Source organism: Phyllobates terribilis, unplaced genomic scaffold, assembly GCF_046119375.1.
Source record: "Phyllobates terribilis strain yellow unplaced genomic scaffold, ASM4611937v1 Scaffold_35__1_contigs__length_13245226, whole genome shotgun sequence".
NCBI lineage: Eukaryota > Metazoa > Chordata > Amphibia > Anura > Dendrobatidae > Phyllobates > Phyllobates terribilis.
In genome coordinates this window covers 543,482-558,065 of record NW_027362795.1, presented here as the reverse complement: position 1 = coordinate 558,065, position 14,584 = coordinate 543,482, and the positions used below count along the sequence as shown (strand labels likewise).

The 14,584-nt window shown below is 43.7% G+C and overlaps 1 pseudogene; it reads left to right on the top strand.

Moving 5' to 3' along the window:
* LOC141182572 (uncharacterized) overlaps positions 1-14,584 on the top strand; it is a 449,915-nt pseudogene that overhangs the window by 70,539 nt on the left and 364,792 nt on the right.

Below are 14,584 nucleotides of genomic sequence, written 5' to 3'. Positions count from 1 at the left end.
TTTACTACATCTAGGTGTAAGTCATCATTGATTACGGTCCACGTAGCGGGATCGTCCGAATAGTCTTTGCGTAGTATTTCTATAGATGTACCAGCCTCCATGTCAGTACTGATACTTTGATCAGATCTACCACCAGATATTGATGGTTGTAGTTCACTATTTTCAGCATGAGAAACAAATTCTATTTCCACATTCGATATTTCCGAGGCAACAGAAGCCTGTTGTTCCAACGTTTGGAATTCCGCGTCTTCATTTCTATTGCTTAGATATTTTAAAAATGACCCTTTGATTTTTTAAAGTGATTTCTCCTCCTCAGCTTTTCTTTTACGGTTCTGAAACCCCGAAAGTTTTTTCTTCTTATCAGCCATGACTCGTTACAACACACAGCATTTACCTAAAAGTTAACGCGCCGATTAAAATTGTTATCTGAACATTATATAATACGATTTTACTTTTAAGACAAAAAAACACAAATTTCTTTAACAATTTCCAATGTTTCCAATATTTTTGAAAATCAAAACAATATACCTACCTCGCAGCGCCTAACACTTTAGAACCTAGGCCAAAAATTTACTAAAAACCTCCTATTTTCTATTTGCATTCATGAAACCCCATGGAACAATGAATCTAATGAATATACAAAATAACAGCAATGGCTCACATGATAAAGCATGCAAACGCCGATATGCAAAAAACGTAGATACTATCCCCCTTGCCTTAGCTGGCCTGACTGGCAGTCCAGGCAGTCTACGCTAATGCGTCAAAACAGACTCCTCCCACTAGCCGCATCGACTGCTGATGACATCTATCAATATAATCACCAACTAGTACCTAGTACCTAAAGTCCAAACTACGTATAAATAGGCCATATGGTACACCTACCTTTTAAGTATACGTATTTTTTTCTCTCGGGCGCCCCCTTAGTGTAGTGTGTGCATTTTTGGTTGTTTGCTTTGCTTTGCCAACATTTGAAAACTTAGGAGCAAAGTAAACGCGCGGGATCAAACACCTGTCAGCAGACGATGCAAACGACTCACGTCCGTAGTTTAGCGCCTCCTTTCCGCGCGTAAATTGAAGCTCAACGGTTTTTCTTTTAAATTTATGGTAAAAAAATTTATGTACACTTTTCTTTCCATCCCTAAAACTTTTTGCCTTTTGAAAAGATTTTTTATAATTTTTTCTATTTTTTCTCTGGCGCCCCCTTAGGGTCGGCGCCCTAGGCGGCCGCCTAGTTCGCCTATACGTTCGGGCCGGCCCTGGCTGTAGTGTGCGATCAGCATTTATCCCAGGTACCGGGAAGTTATTCCCCAAAGCCTGGGACAGATGCAGAGCAGTATATGGAATCTCACATCTCAGCATAGTAATCACTGGAAGTGAGATTTTTTTTAACTAGTTAGACGTGTATTATATCAGATACAGAGAAAGCCAGTTCTGATATTCTCTGGGGGTGTGCTCTTTATCCTCTGCATGACACCTGCATATTATTGGACAATGTCATACAGGGGAAAAGTAAATGCCCCCTTAGTTGAAGGGAAAATTGGCGTAAAGTTTACAAGTAAATATCTCTGCAATGGAGATGAGAAATAAAAGAAACCATGTTTTATTCATATCTTCAGCCACTTGAATGTGAAGTAACTAGTTCCTCTTTAAAGGGAATCGTTTAATAATATGAACCTGGCCCAAACCACATATATAGGCATGCAGGTCCTTGAAACCTAAATCCAATGACACCTTTATATCTTTTATCTGCTGCTGCATACCCAAGAAATCAGTTTTGTAACTGGACTTGAAATATGATAACTAATGGGTGACTAGTCTAGTGGGCGTTGTTTTCCTTAGACTAATTGTTCCATAGTCCCACTAATCATGTTATCATGCCCTGTGGGTTTGAGTGACATTAATTGCAAGAGCGGTGCCACCAACAGCTCTTTGTAAATTTCAGCATCTCTAATATTGCACAATAAGCCAGGTGTGCACCTTGGCTTCATGGGAACACTGAGCATGCCGGGTATGCAGCACGGACGCAGGACACAGCCAGCTGCGGAATTTGCAGAGAACCGTCTGTGAAGGCTGGCTGTGTCCTGTCATCATTGCCTGCCGTTAATACACTGTGCCCCGATAAAGTTGGGGTGCATACGCCTGGCTGACCGTGCAATTTCAAAGAGCCAGTGGTAACAATGCTCTTGTAACTAATGTGACTCATGCTCAAAGGGGGAATAACGTGATTAGTGGGACAATTAGTCTGGGGAAAACAAAGCCCCCACAACTAGTCCCCCACTACTTAGCAAATTGCAAGCACTGTTATAAAACTGATTTTATGCATAGGCAGCAATTAATAAGCCCAAAAAAAGCCTTGTAAGAAGGGTATAAAGGGATCAATAAATAAGTGGTTACAGATTGGAGATCCTGACTGGATCCCTTTAACCCCTTTACAACCCAAGGTGGTTTGCACGTTAATGACCAGGCCAATTTTTACAATTCTGACCACTGTCACTTTATGAGGTAATTACTCTGGAACACTTCAACGGATCCCCCTGATTCTGAGACTGTTTTTTCGTGACATATTGTACTTCATGATTTTGGTAAAATTTCTTCGATATCACTTGTGATTATTTGTGAAAAAAACTGAAATTTGGTGAAAATTTTGAAAATTTTGCAATTTTGAAACTTTGAATTCTTATGCCCTCAAATCAGAGAGATGACATGTGGGAAATAGCATTTCCCACATGTATACTTTACATTAGCACAATTTTGGAACCAACATTTTTTTTATTAGGGAGCTATAAGGCTTAAAAGTTGACCAGCGATTTCTCATTTTTCCAACAAAATTTACAAAACCATTTTTTTAGGGGCCACATCACATTTGAAGTCACTTTGAGGGGTCTTTATGACAGAAAATACCCAAAAGTGACACCATTCTAAATACTGCACCCCTCAAGATGCTCAAAACCACATTCAAGAACTTTATTAACCCTTCAGGTGCTTCACAGCAATTTTTGGAATATGGAAGAAAAAAATTAACATTTAACTTTTTTCACAAAAATGTTACTTTAGACCCAATTTTGTTTATTTTCGCAGGGGTAACAGGAAGAAATGGACCCCAAAATTTGTTGTGAAATTTCCTCTGAGCATGCAGATACCCCATATGTGTGGAAAAAACACAGTTTAGGCGCACGGCAGGGTTCGGAAGGGAAGGAGCGCCATTTGAATTTTTGAATGTAAAATTTGCTTGAATAATTAGCGGACGCCATGTTGCATTTTTTGGAGGCCCTGATTTGCCTAAACAGTGGAAACCCCCCATAAGTGAAACCATTCTGGAAACGAGACCCCTCAGGGAACTTAGCTAGATGTATGGTTAGCACCTTGAACCCCCAAGTGCTTCACAGAAGTTTATAACATTGAGCCGTAAAAATAAAATTTTCACATTTTTCCCACAAAAATGTTTTTCAGCCCCCAATTTTACATTTTCATAAGGGTAACAGGAGAAAAATTGCACCATGCAGTTTGTTGTGCAATTTCTCCTGAGTAAGCAGATACCCCATATGTTGGGGAAAACCACTGTTTGGGCGCACGGCAGGGTTTGGAAGGGAAGGAGCGCCATTTGACTTTTTGAATGTAAAATTTGATTGAATAATTAGCGGATGCCATGTTGCATTTGGAGAGCCCCTGATGTGCCTAAACAGTGGAAACCCCCAACAAGTGACACCATTTTGGAAACTAGATCCCTCAGGGAACTTATCTAGATGTGTGGTGAGCACCTTGAACCCCCAGGTACTCCACAGAAGTTTATAACATGGAGCCATGAAAATAAAAAAATCAAACTTTTTCCACAAAAATGATGTTTTAGCCCCATTTTTTTTAATTTCACAAGGGTAAGAGGAGAAAATGGACCCCAAAAACTTTTGTGCAATGTCTCCTGAGTACGCCAATACCCTAGATGTGGGGAAAATATAGTGTTTGGGCGCACGGCAGAGTTCAGAAAGAGTTGTGACTTTTTGAACGCAAAATTGGCTGGAATTGAGAGTGAAGCCATGTCGCGTTTGGAGAGCCCCTGATGTGCCTAAATAGTGGAAACCCCCCACAAGTGACCGCATTTTGGAATCTACACCCCTCAATGATTTTATCAAGGGGTATCGTGAACATTTTGAACCTAGAGGTATGACACAGAATTTGATAACATTAGGTCATCATATTGAATAAGTTGTCAATAGTCTTGAGCGCAAGTGCGCACTACTTAAGTTTGCATCGGGTACTCGGGTATGCACCATGTATCGCGTGTGCTCAAGTGACATGCTGGAGTCCCCGCCTGCATGTTTCACGGTTATTAGACACCCAAAAAAAACATGCGGGGATCGCTCGTGCATGGCAGGCAATCCCCGCAAGGTTTTTTTGGCCGCAAAGCATATAGGGCGGAGACTCAAGCATGTCACTCGAGAACCCGCGATACTCAGTGCATACCCGGGCACCTGATGCAAACTTAAGTAGCGAGCATTTGCGCTCAACACTAGTTGCAATATCGTCATCTTTTTTTTTTAACTCTTGAAAAAAATCCAAACCCTAACCCTAATACAACCCCAACAATAACCCTAGCCCAACCCTAACCCCAATCCTAATCCTAACCCTAGCACAACCCTAACCCTAGAGTTTATTTTTTACACCGTTCCTCGTGCGGTATAAGTGATTAGACGACTTTATTCTTCGGGTCGGTGCGACTACAGCGATACAAGAATCATATCGGGTTTTTATGATTGACAGTTGTCACACACTAAAAGACGCATTTTTTGGTAAAATCTAGTTTTTGCATCACCATATTTTGAGAGCTATAATTTTTCCATATTTTGGCCGACAGTCATGTGACAGCTTGTTTTTTAGGGGATGATTTGACGTTTTTATTTGTATCATTTTCAGGCACGTGACATTTTTTGATCGCTTTTTATTCCGATTTTTGGGAGGCAGAATAAACAAAAAACAACAATTCAGGAATTGTTTTTTTTTTATTTTATTTTATGTTGTTCTGCGTGTGGTAAAATTGATAAGGTAGCTTTATTCTTCGGGTCAGTACGTTTACAACGATACTGAATTTATATAGTTTTTTATGTTTTGATGCTTTTACACAATAAAAACTATTTTATAGAAAAAAATATTTTATTGCATCGCTTTATTCTGAGAGCTATAACTTTTTTAATTTTCGGATGATGGAGCTGTATGGCAGCTTGTTTTTTGGGGGACAAGATGACGTTTTCAGTGGTATCATTTTTATTTATATTAGTCTTCTTGATCACGTGTTATTCCATTTTTTTGTTCGGAGGTATGATGATAAAGCATTGTTTTTTGCTTCGTTTTTTATTTTTTAGCGTGTTCACTAAAGGAGTTAACTAGTGGGACAGTTTTATAGGTCAGTTCGTTCCAGGTGCGGCAATACCAAATATGTGTACTTTTATTGTTTTGTTGTTTTTTTTTTCATAATAATATTTATTGATGGGTACACTATATTTTTATTTTTGGTTGATTATTTTTTTTGATTTTTTTTTTTTATATTTTCTACAATTTTTTTTTTTCATTTTTTAACACTTTTTCCACATATATACTTTGTCCCACTATGGGACTTTCACTTATTTTACTCTGATCGCCTTTATAGCATAGGGATGGAGCACCATCCCTGTGATATACAGGCTGCCAGCGCTGCAGATGCAAAAGATAATTTGGTCATGCACTGTCTGGTGACCCGGATGTTGTCATGACGACATCGGGTTGTCATGGCAACATCTGGGAAGCCGCGGCAGACAGAGTTGAACAGTGGCAGGAGAGGTGAGTATCGCGATCACCTCCCCTTACCCCCGCAATGCTGCGAATGACTTCGATGGCAGAATTGCGGGGGTTAATGTGCCGGGAGCGGTGCGGGACCGCTCCCTGCACATAGCACCGGGTGTCAGCTATGACAATCAGCTAACACCCGGCGGCGATCTCGCCCGCACAGCCTGTGTGTGGGCGAAATCGACAGGGCGTACTAATGCGTACCTGGCTCTTAAAGCCCAGGGTGCAGGTACGTATTAGTACGCCTTGGACTTTTAATGGGTTAAAGTTAAAATTTCTGGGAAATTAATAGACCTGAATATTAGTGATGGGCGAGCACTAAAATGCTCAGGTACTCGTTGCTCGGGTCGAGCAAATTGGGATGCTCGGGTGCTCAATCCGAGTAACGAGCCCAATGTAAGTCTATGGGAAACTCGAGCATTTTTCAGGCGGCTTCCCCCGGTGGTCTGCAAAGGGCCTAAAAATTGCCCAAATCGATGGGAACAGTGCTCAAATGGCATGGGAACAGCATGGGGAAGACCCCTGGAAGCATTTCTGACTCCCAGGTCACTGCTGTGAACAACGTTGTCAGAGGTATTACGCCACTTTTATGGACTTACAATAAAACATACAAAAACGAAACTAAAAGGGATTTTCCTGGGAAATATGTTAAGGAACATCCTTTCCAGGGTAATGACTTGTATATAAGGCAAAATATATAACCAAAACCAAAAATACTCCTCCACACCTTGGGCTATGTTCACACGTAGTGTTTTTGATGCGTTTTTGCACTTTTGGACTGCTTTCAACCGTGACAAATGCATTCACCGGGAAATGTCATTTTAACATTTTACAGCCTTATCTGGTCATGTGGTGTGTGAGACATGATCAGACACATCCTGTTTCATTTATGAAGGAGGGACTCTGAAGGTCACAAAGCCTATTTTTATAGGGCCATCAGGTGGCCTTTACTATTCTTAGAGAGCCATCAGCTGGCTATGCTTTGTTGTTCCCATTACTAAAGAGTGGGTTTCCTATACTGTTATTGCATATGCAGTGAGTAGCAGGGCTGCCCAAAATTTGGACGCACCCCAATACCCCTTTGAAGAGACTTAGAGGAGGGCCTCCTGAAAACAATGTTCCCATTATTAGGAAGTGGGTCACCCATGCTGTTTGCCTATGCAGTGAATGCAAGGGCTGCCAAAAATGTGTACCTACTCCAATGCCCCTTGGAAGAGACGTAGAGGAGGGCCTCCTGAAAAAAAATGTTCCCATTATTAGGAAGTGGGTCTCCTATTGTGTTTCCTATGCAGTGAATGCAAGGGATGGCAAAAAATTGGGAGGCACTCCAATGCCCGTTGGAAGAGACGTGGAGGTCAGAGGCCCTCCTGAAAACAATGTTCCCATAATTAGGAAGTGAATCTCCCATTGTGCTTGCCTATGCAGTGAATGCAAGGGTTGCCAAAAATTGGGAGGCACTCCAATGCCCCTTGGTAGAGATGTAGAGGGCCTCATGAAAAATGTTCCCATTATTAGGAAGTGGGTCTCCTATAGTGTTGGCCTATGCAATGAATGCAAGGGCTGCCAAAAATTGGGAGGCACTCCAATGCACCTTGGAAAAGGCGTGGAGGAGGGCCTCATAAAAAAATGTTTCCATTAGAAAAGAGCAGGTCTCCTATACTTGTAATGCCCATGCACTAAGTGTATGGACTGAGAAACATTTACCCTTGGGAGGTATACATGAACATACTGTATAATTTTTTTTTTTACGGGCATCATAAACACCCTTTAAAAATTTTACGGGCATCATAAACACCGTTTAAAAAAGTATGTGGGTGTTGCATCACGGACCACGGTCATCCTGGTAATATGGTGGTGGAGGATGAGAAGAAGGAGGAGGACAAGAGCAAATAGCCAAAATCAGGAAGCGTATACCCATGTGTGTGTCTGAAAAGATGCATGGGAATACACCTCCAAAAAAAGACACTGGATTTGAGTTTATGTTACGCTTTTATCATTCGGTGGTGTTGAGAAGTCTGGCCCAATCCAGCCCTTGTTCATTTTTATAAGAGTCAGTCTGTCAGCATTTTCAGTTGGCAGGCGGATGTGCTTATCAGTTATAATTCCACCAGTGGCACTAAAAACCCGCTCTGATAAAACGCTGGCGGCAGGGCAGGCCAGGACCTCCAAGGCGTAGAGAGCCAGTTCATTCCACGTGTCCAGCTTGGATACCCAGTAATTATAAGGCCCAGAGGAATCACGGAGGACAGCGGTACGGTCGGCAAGGTACTCCTTCAACATCTTCCCAAACTGTGCACTCCTTGTGAGAGCAACCCGCACCTCAGGGCCTGTGCGATGAGAGGGGTTGAGAAAACTCTCCCAGAACTTTGACAGTGTTCCCCTGCCTCTGCTGGATTGGAGTTGTGTCTCTCTCGGCTGTACTCCTTGGTTGTCCAATGAACTGTGACCTCTGCCGTCAGCGTTTTCAGATGAGAATTTTTTTAATAGTTCCGCAACAAGGGCCGTCTGGTACTGCCCCATTTTTGTAGACCAGTCCACCTCAGGAATAAGAGATATAAAGGTCTCCTTGTAGCTTGAGTCTAGAAGTGTCACCACCCAGTAATGACTGTCACCCAAAATTTTGAGAACGTAAGGGTCATGGGAAAGGCAGCGTAACATAAACTCAGCCATGCGTGCCAAATTGCTAACAGGCAAGACTGGCCATGCTCTCCTCCTCCCTGTCCTCAGGCCATCCACGCTGAACAGACGGTATCACAGTTGTGCAGGTAGTACCGTCTATAGCGCGTGAAACTAGCTCCTGTTCTTCCTACTCCTCCTCCTCTTCCTCATTGTCACCCCATCCATGTTGGGACGAAATGAGGCTCGGCTGTGTGTAATCACCCTGTATGGTTCCTTGCTCCATCTCATCGTGCTGCACCTACAATGCATTCTCTTTGATTGTGAGCAGATAGCGTTTTAGAATACAGAGAAGTGGGATCGTGATGCTAATTATGGCGTCATCGCTGCTCACCATCTTGGTGGAGTCCTCAAAGTTTTGGAGGATGGTACAGATGTCTGACATGCATGTCCACTCCTGAGGTCTTATGTGTGGAGTCTGAATTCTGACAGCCTTGTTGATGCTGGTAGTCAACAACTGCCCTCTTCTGCTCACAAATCCATCCCAACATCTGCAGTGTAGAGTTCCAACGTGTTGGTACATCACACACCAGTCAGTGAGCTGGAAGCTGCAAACGCTGCTGAAGCACGGCAGGGGCGGCGGAAGCTGTAGCTGACTTTCTAAAATGGGCACACAGGCGGCGTACTTTGACAAGCAGATCCGGCAGCTCCGGGTAGCTTTTGAGAAACCACTGAACCATGAGATTAAAACACATGGGCCAGGCCTGATACATTTGTGAGCTCGCCTCGCCTCAGAGCCACCACCAGGTTCTGGCCATTGTCACACACGACCATGCCTGGCTGTAGGTTCAGCGGTGTCAGCCACAGATCTGCCTGCTCTTTCAGAGCTGTCCACAACTCTTCACCATTGTGCGGTTTGTCACCTAAGCATATTAGCTTCAGCACAGCCTGTTGCTGTTTGGCCGAGGCAGTGCTTCCAGCTTGTGACTAATGTGGTCATTTCGGAGATGGAGGCTGAGGAGGATGAGGTGAAGGAGCTGTAGACTGTGGGGGCAACCCTGATTGACCTAGGGCCCGCAATCCTCGGCGTCGGGAGGATGTGTTCCGTCCCAAGGTCCGACTGGGTCCCTACTTCCACTATGTTATCCCAGTGTGCAGTAAGCGAGATGTACCGTCCTTGCCCACAAGCACTTGTCCACGTGTCCATGGTTAGGTGGACTTTCTCTGTAACTGCATTGTTGAGGGCATGGCTAATGTTGTGGGACACGTGCTTGTGTAATGCGGATAGCACAGCGGGAGAAATAGTGGCGACTGGGGACCGAATACCGAGGGACGGCCACCGCCATCAGGTTGTGGAAAGCTTCAGTCTCCACGAGCCTAAAAGGCAACATTTCGAGCGAAGGCAGTCGCGAAATGTGGGAATTTAGTAGTGTGGCCTGTGGGGCGTTGGCTGCGTATTTGCGCTTGCGTTCCAAGGACTGGGGTATGGACAACTGAACGCTGCACTGGGACAAGGACATGCTTGATGATGGTGCTAGTTGAGAGAGTGCAACGACAGGTGCAGGGCAGGAGGCATCTTCACATGCACTATGGACAGAGGATTTGTTTGCACTCACAACAGCAGAAGAAGCAGTGGTGTCACCCGCAGACAATGTTCCTGGACGCTAGGGTTCGGCCCACAAAGTCGGGTGCTTTGCTGCCTTGTGCCTGATCAGGCTGGTGGTGGTCAGGCTGGTAGTTTTGCTACCCCTGCGGATGCTGGCATGGCAGGTGGTGCAAATGTTTTTTTTGGTGTTATCGGCTGAGTCTTTAAAAAACAACCAGACTCGGGAAGACCTAACAGTTGTAACATTGTAACATAGTAACATAGTTTGTAAAGCCGAATAAAGACTTGCGTCCATCAAGTTTGACTTGTTAGTTCTGTAATTGCTAAAGTTGATCCAGAGGAGGGCAAAAACCCCAAATGATTTGGCCAATCTTCACCTGAGGAAAAATTCCCTCCCGACTCTGAAACCAGCAGTCAGAATAAATCCCTGTATCAACCTACTATTTTATTTTATTTTTAAGTATATGCTGAAATCTGCCTGGTATCTAGAAATGCATCCAGTCCCCGCTTGAACTGGTGTAGTGAATCCGACATTACCGTCTCCTCACTCAGGGAATTCCATATTCTCACTGCTCTTACCGTAAAGAACCCCTTCCTATGCTGGTGCTGAAACCTTTTCTCTTCCAGTCTTAGTGAGTGCCCTCTTGTTACCGTAATATCCCTCCTTTTGAACAAATCCCGGGCAAGATCTCTATACTGTCCCCTAACATATTTGTACACATTTATTATGTCCCCCCTCAACTTTCTCTTTTCCAGGCTGAATAGTCCTAGTTTTGCCAACCTCTCTGGGTATTGCAGTCCCTCCATTCCCTTTATTAATTTTGTTGCCCTCCTTTGTACCTTTTCAAGCTCATTTATATCCTTTCTATATATTGGGGCCCATAACAGAGCACAGTATTCCAAGTGTGGTCTGACCAGTGCTTTGTACAGTGGAAGAACAATGTTCTCATCCTTTGCAGCTATACCTCTTCTGATACATCCCATTACCCTGTTTGCCCTTACAGCAGCGGCCTGACTTTGGGCACTCCAATTTAGTTTGCTATCAATCAAGATGCCCAAGTCCTTCTCCATCTCTGAATTCCCCAATGATTTCCCATTCAGTGAGTACTGGTGACTTCCATTTTTCCTTCCCATATGTATGACCTTACATTTCTCCTCGTTAAACCTCATTTGCCATTTAATGCTCCACCTACCCAGCTTATCCAGATCCCTCTGTAGGTCTGCACTGTCCTCTTTTGTATTAATTGTTTTATATAACTTTGTGTCATCTGCAAATATTGATATTTTACTATTTATCCCGTTGACTATGTCGTTAATAAAGATATTAAATAACATTGGGCCTAGTACAGACCCCTGTGGTACCCCACTAGTGACGCTTACCCAATCTGAGTATATTCCATTTATAACCACCCTCTGCCTTCTATCCTTTAGCCAGTTAGCTACCCACTTGCAGACATTTTCCCCCAGCCCCATCATTCTCATTTTGTATACCAACCTATTATGTGGCACGCTATCGAACGCTTTTGAGAAGTCGAGATACACGACATCCACTGGTTCCCCCTGATCTACTCGAGAGCTAACCTCCTCGTAGAAGTCAATCAGGTTTGTTTGGCAGGAGCGATTCCTCATGAATCCATGTTGGTTCGGGATTAAAAGATTATTAGCATCAAGATGCTCCGTAATTGCCTCTTTAATGAAGCTTTCAAAAATTTTGCCCACAACGGACGTCAGACTCACCGGCCGATAGTTTCCGGCGTCACTTTTCGCTCCCTTTTTGAATATTGGCACTACATTCACCTGTCGCCAATCAAGTGGCACAGACCCAGTCTCAACAGAGTCCTTAAATATAAGATATAACGGTCTGTCTATCACATTACTTAGTTCCCTTAGTACCCGTGGGTGTATGCCATCAGGTCCTGGTGATTTGTTTATTTTAATGTTACTGAGGCGTTTCTGTACCCCATCTTGGGTTAGATTAGTCATACTTAGTGGAGGATTAAGTTTGTCACTTCTCATTTCTCCTGTTATTTCGATTTCCTTTGTGAAAGTTGTCGAAAAAAAATTATTTAATAGATTAGCTTTATCCTCATCTTTCTCTATGATTTTGCCTTCCTCACTTTTTATCGGTCCAATATTATCCGATTTAATCCTTTTACTATTTATATACGTAAAGAACAGTTTGGGATTTGATCTACTTTCCCTAGCAATACGTCTCTCTGTTTCCTCCTTCGCTATTTTTATTTGTTTTTTACAGGTTCTCGTTTTTTCCTTGTAACACATTAGTGCTTCCTTACTGTTTTCCTGTTTTAATCTCTTGAATGCCTCTTTTTTGCTATTTAACGCCCCTTTTACGTTCTTGTTCAACCATATTGGTTTCCTCTTATTTCTGGCCCTTTTATTCCCATACGGTATATATCTCTCGCACTGAGTATTCAGAATTCTTTTGAAGGTTTCCCATTTACTATTCGTATTCCTTTGATTAAGAACTTTGTCCCAGTCAATAAGTTGAAGGCTTTCTTTCAGCTGATCAAACTTCGCCCTCCTAAAGTTTAATGTTTTTGTTGTTCCCTTATTGATAACCCTACTGAAGGGCATTTTGAAGTCGATAATATTATGGTCGCTATTACCTAGGTGCCCCCCTATCTGTACCTCAGTTATTCTATCAGGCCTATTAGTCAATATTAAGTCCAACACGGCCTTCCCTCTCGTTGGTTCCTGCACTAGTTGGGAGAGATAATTATCCTTAATATTTGTCAAGAACCTTTTTCCTTTCTGAGATCTACAGGTTTCTGTTTCCCAGTCAATATCCGGGTAGTTGAAATCCCCCATTACAATCACTTCATTATGTTTTGCTACTTTGTCTATTTGTCCTAATAGCAGATTCTCATTCTCCTCTGTTATATTTGGTGGCTTATAGCAGACCCCCAGTAATATTTTATTATTATTTTTAGTTCCTTCTATCTCTACCCACATGGACTCGACCCCCTCTTCTCCCTCTCCTATATCTTCCCTTAGACTGGGTTTTAGACATGACTTTACATATAAGCAGACTCCTCCGCCTTTCCCCTGTTTCCGGTCCCTTCTAAATAAACTATAATCTAATAAATTTAGCGCCCAGTCGTAGCTATCGTCTAGCCAAGTCTCTGTTATACCTACGATGTCATACCTCTCCTCCGATATAAGCGCCTGCAGCTCATCCGCCTTATTGGTCAGGCTTCTTGCGTTGGTCAGCATGCAAGATAAAACTTTGGGGTTATTTAGCATCCTATTCTTCTCTAACGATCTAACTGTACTATCCCCACCCCCCTCTCCACCCTCATTATATTCACTTCTCCCCTTCCCCCTTGCTTGCCTCACATCCCACCTATTTCCTTGGTTTCCCCCCCCCCGTCTCTAGTTTAAAAACTCCTCCAACCTGTTAGCCATCTTCTTCCCCAGCACCGCTGCACCCTCCCCATTGAGGTGCAGCCCGTCCCTACGGTAGAGCCTGTAGCCGACCGCGAAGTCGGCCCAGTTCTCCATGAACCCAAACCCTTCTGCCTTGCACCAACTCTTTAGCCACTTATTCACCTCCCTAACTTCCCGTTGGCGCTCCTGTGTGGCTCGCGGGATTGGTAGTATTTCTGAGAAAACTACCTTGGAGGTCCTTGCCCTAAGCTTCCTACCTAGGTCCCTGAAATCATTTTTAAGGACCCTCCATCTACCACTCACTTTGTCATTGGTGCCGATGGGGACCATGACCGCTGGGTCTTCGCCAGCCCCACCCAGTAACCTGTCAACCCGATCCGCGATGTGCCGGACTCGAGCGCCAGGGAGGCAGCACACCGTTCGGCGATCCCGGTCTTTGTGACAGATTGCCCTGTCTGTCCCCCTAATAATAGAGTCACCCACTACCAGAACCTGTCTTGCCTGCCCTACACTTCCCCCCCCCCCTCATTACTGGAGCATACACTCCCCCGGCGGTCAGAGGATCTGTCGTGCTCCAATAATGCCGGTTCTGAACCAGCCTTCCTATACTTCTTCCCTCTATCCCTCCTAACTGTTATCCAGCTCCCTGCCTGTTCAGCCTGCACTTCCCCTCTATGCTCCACCCCCAGTATTGACCCATTGAGTATCTGCTCGGTGAGCAGCAAACTCCGTTCCATGTTGTCGATGCTCCTCAGTATCGCTATCTGAGCACTTAGATCCAGAATTTGGGCTTCCAAGTGCACGATATGCTCACATCTCTCGCAGCAGTATGGATCCTCGAGCGGTTGCTCACGGAATGCATACATTGCGCAAGATGTACACTGCACGGCTCCGGCCAACATGGACGTCATTCTAAATATGGGGATACAGTCAGTATATATATACAAGTACAAAACACAATTATTTATATATAGGTGTATGGACGGGGATCAATTAGGGATGTGCAAGTGTATCAATTAGATATCGGCGGGGGATCAGTTAAGTATCAAGTATGGACGGGGGAATCAGATAAGTAGGTCAGGTGGATTAATTAAGTAAAAAGTAAAGTAAAGAAAGAATGAAATACAGTCAGCAATTCAG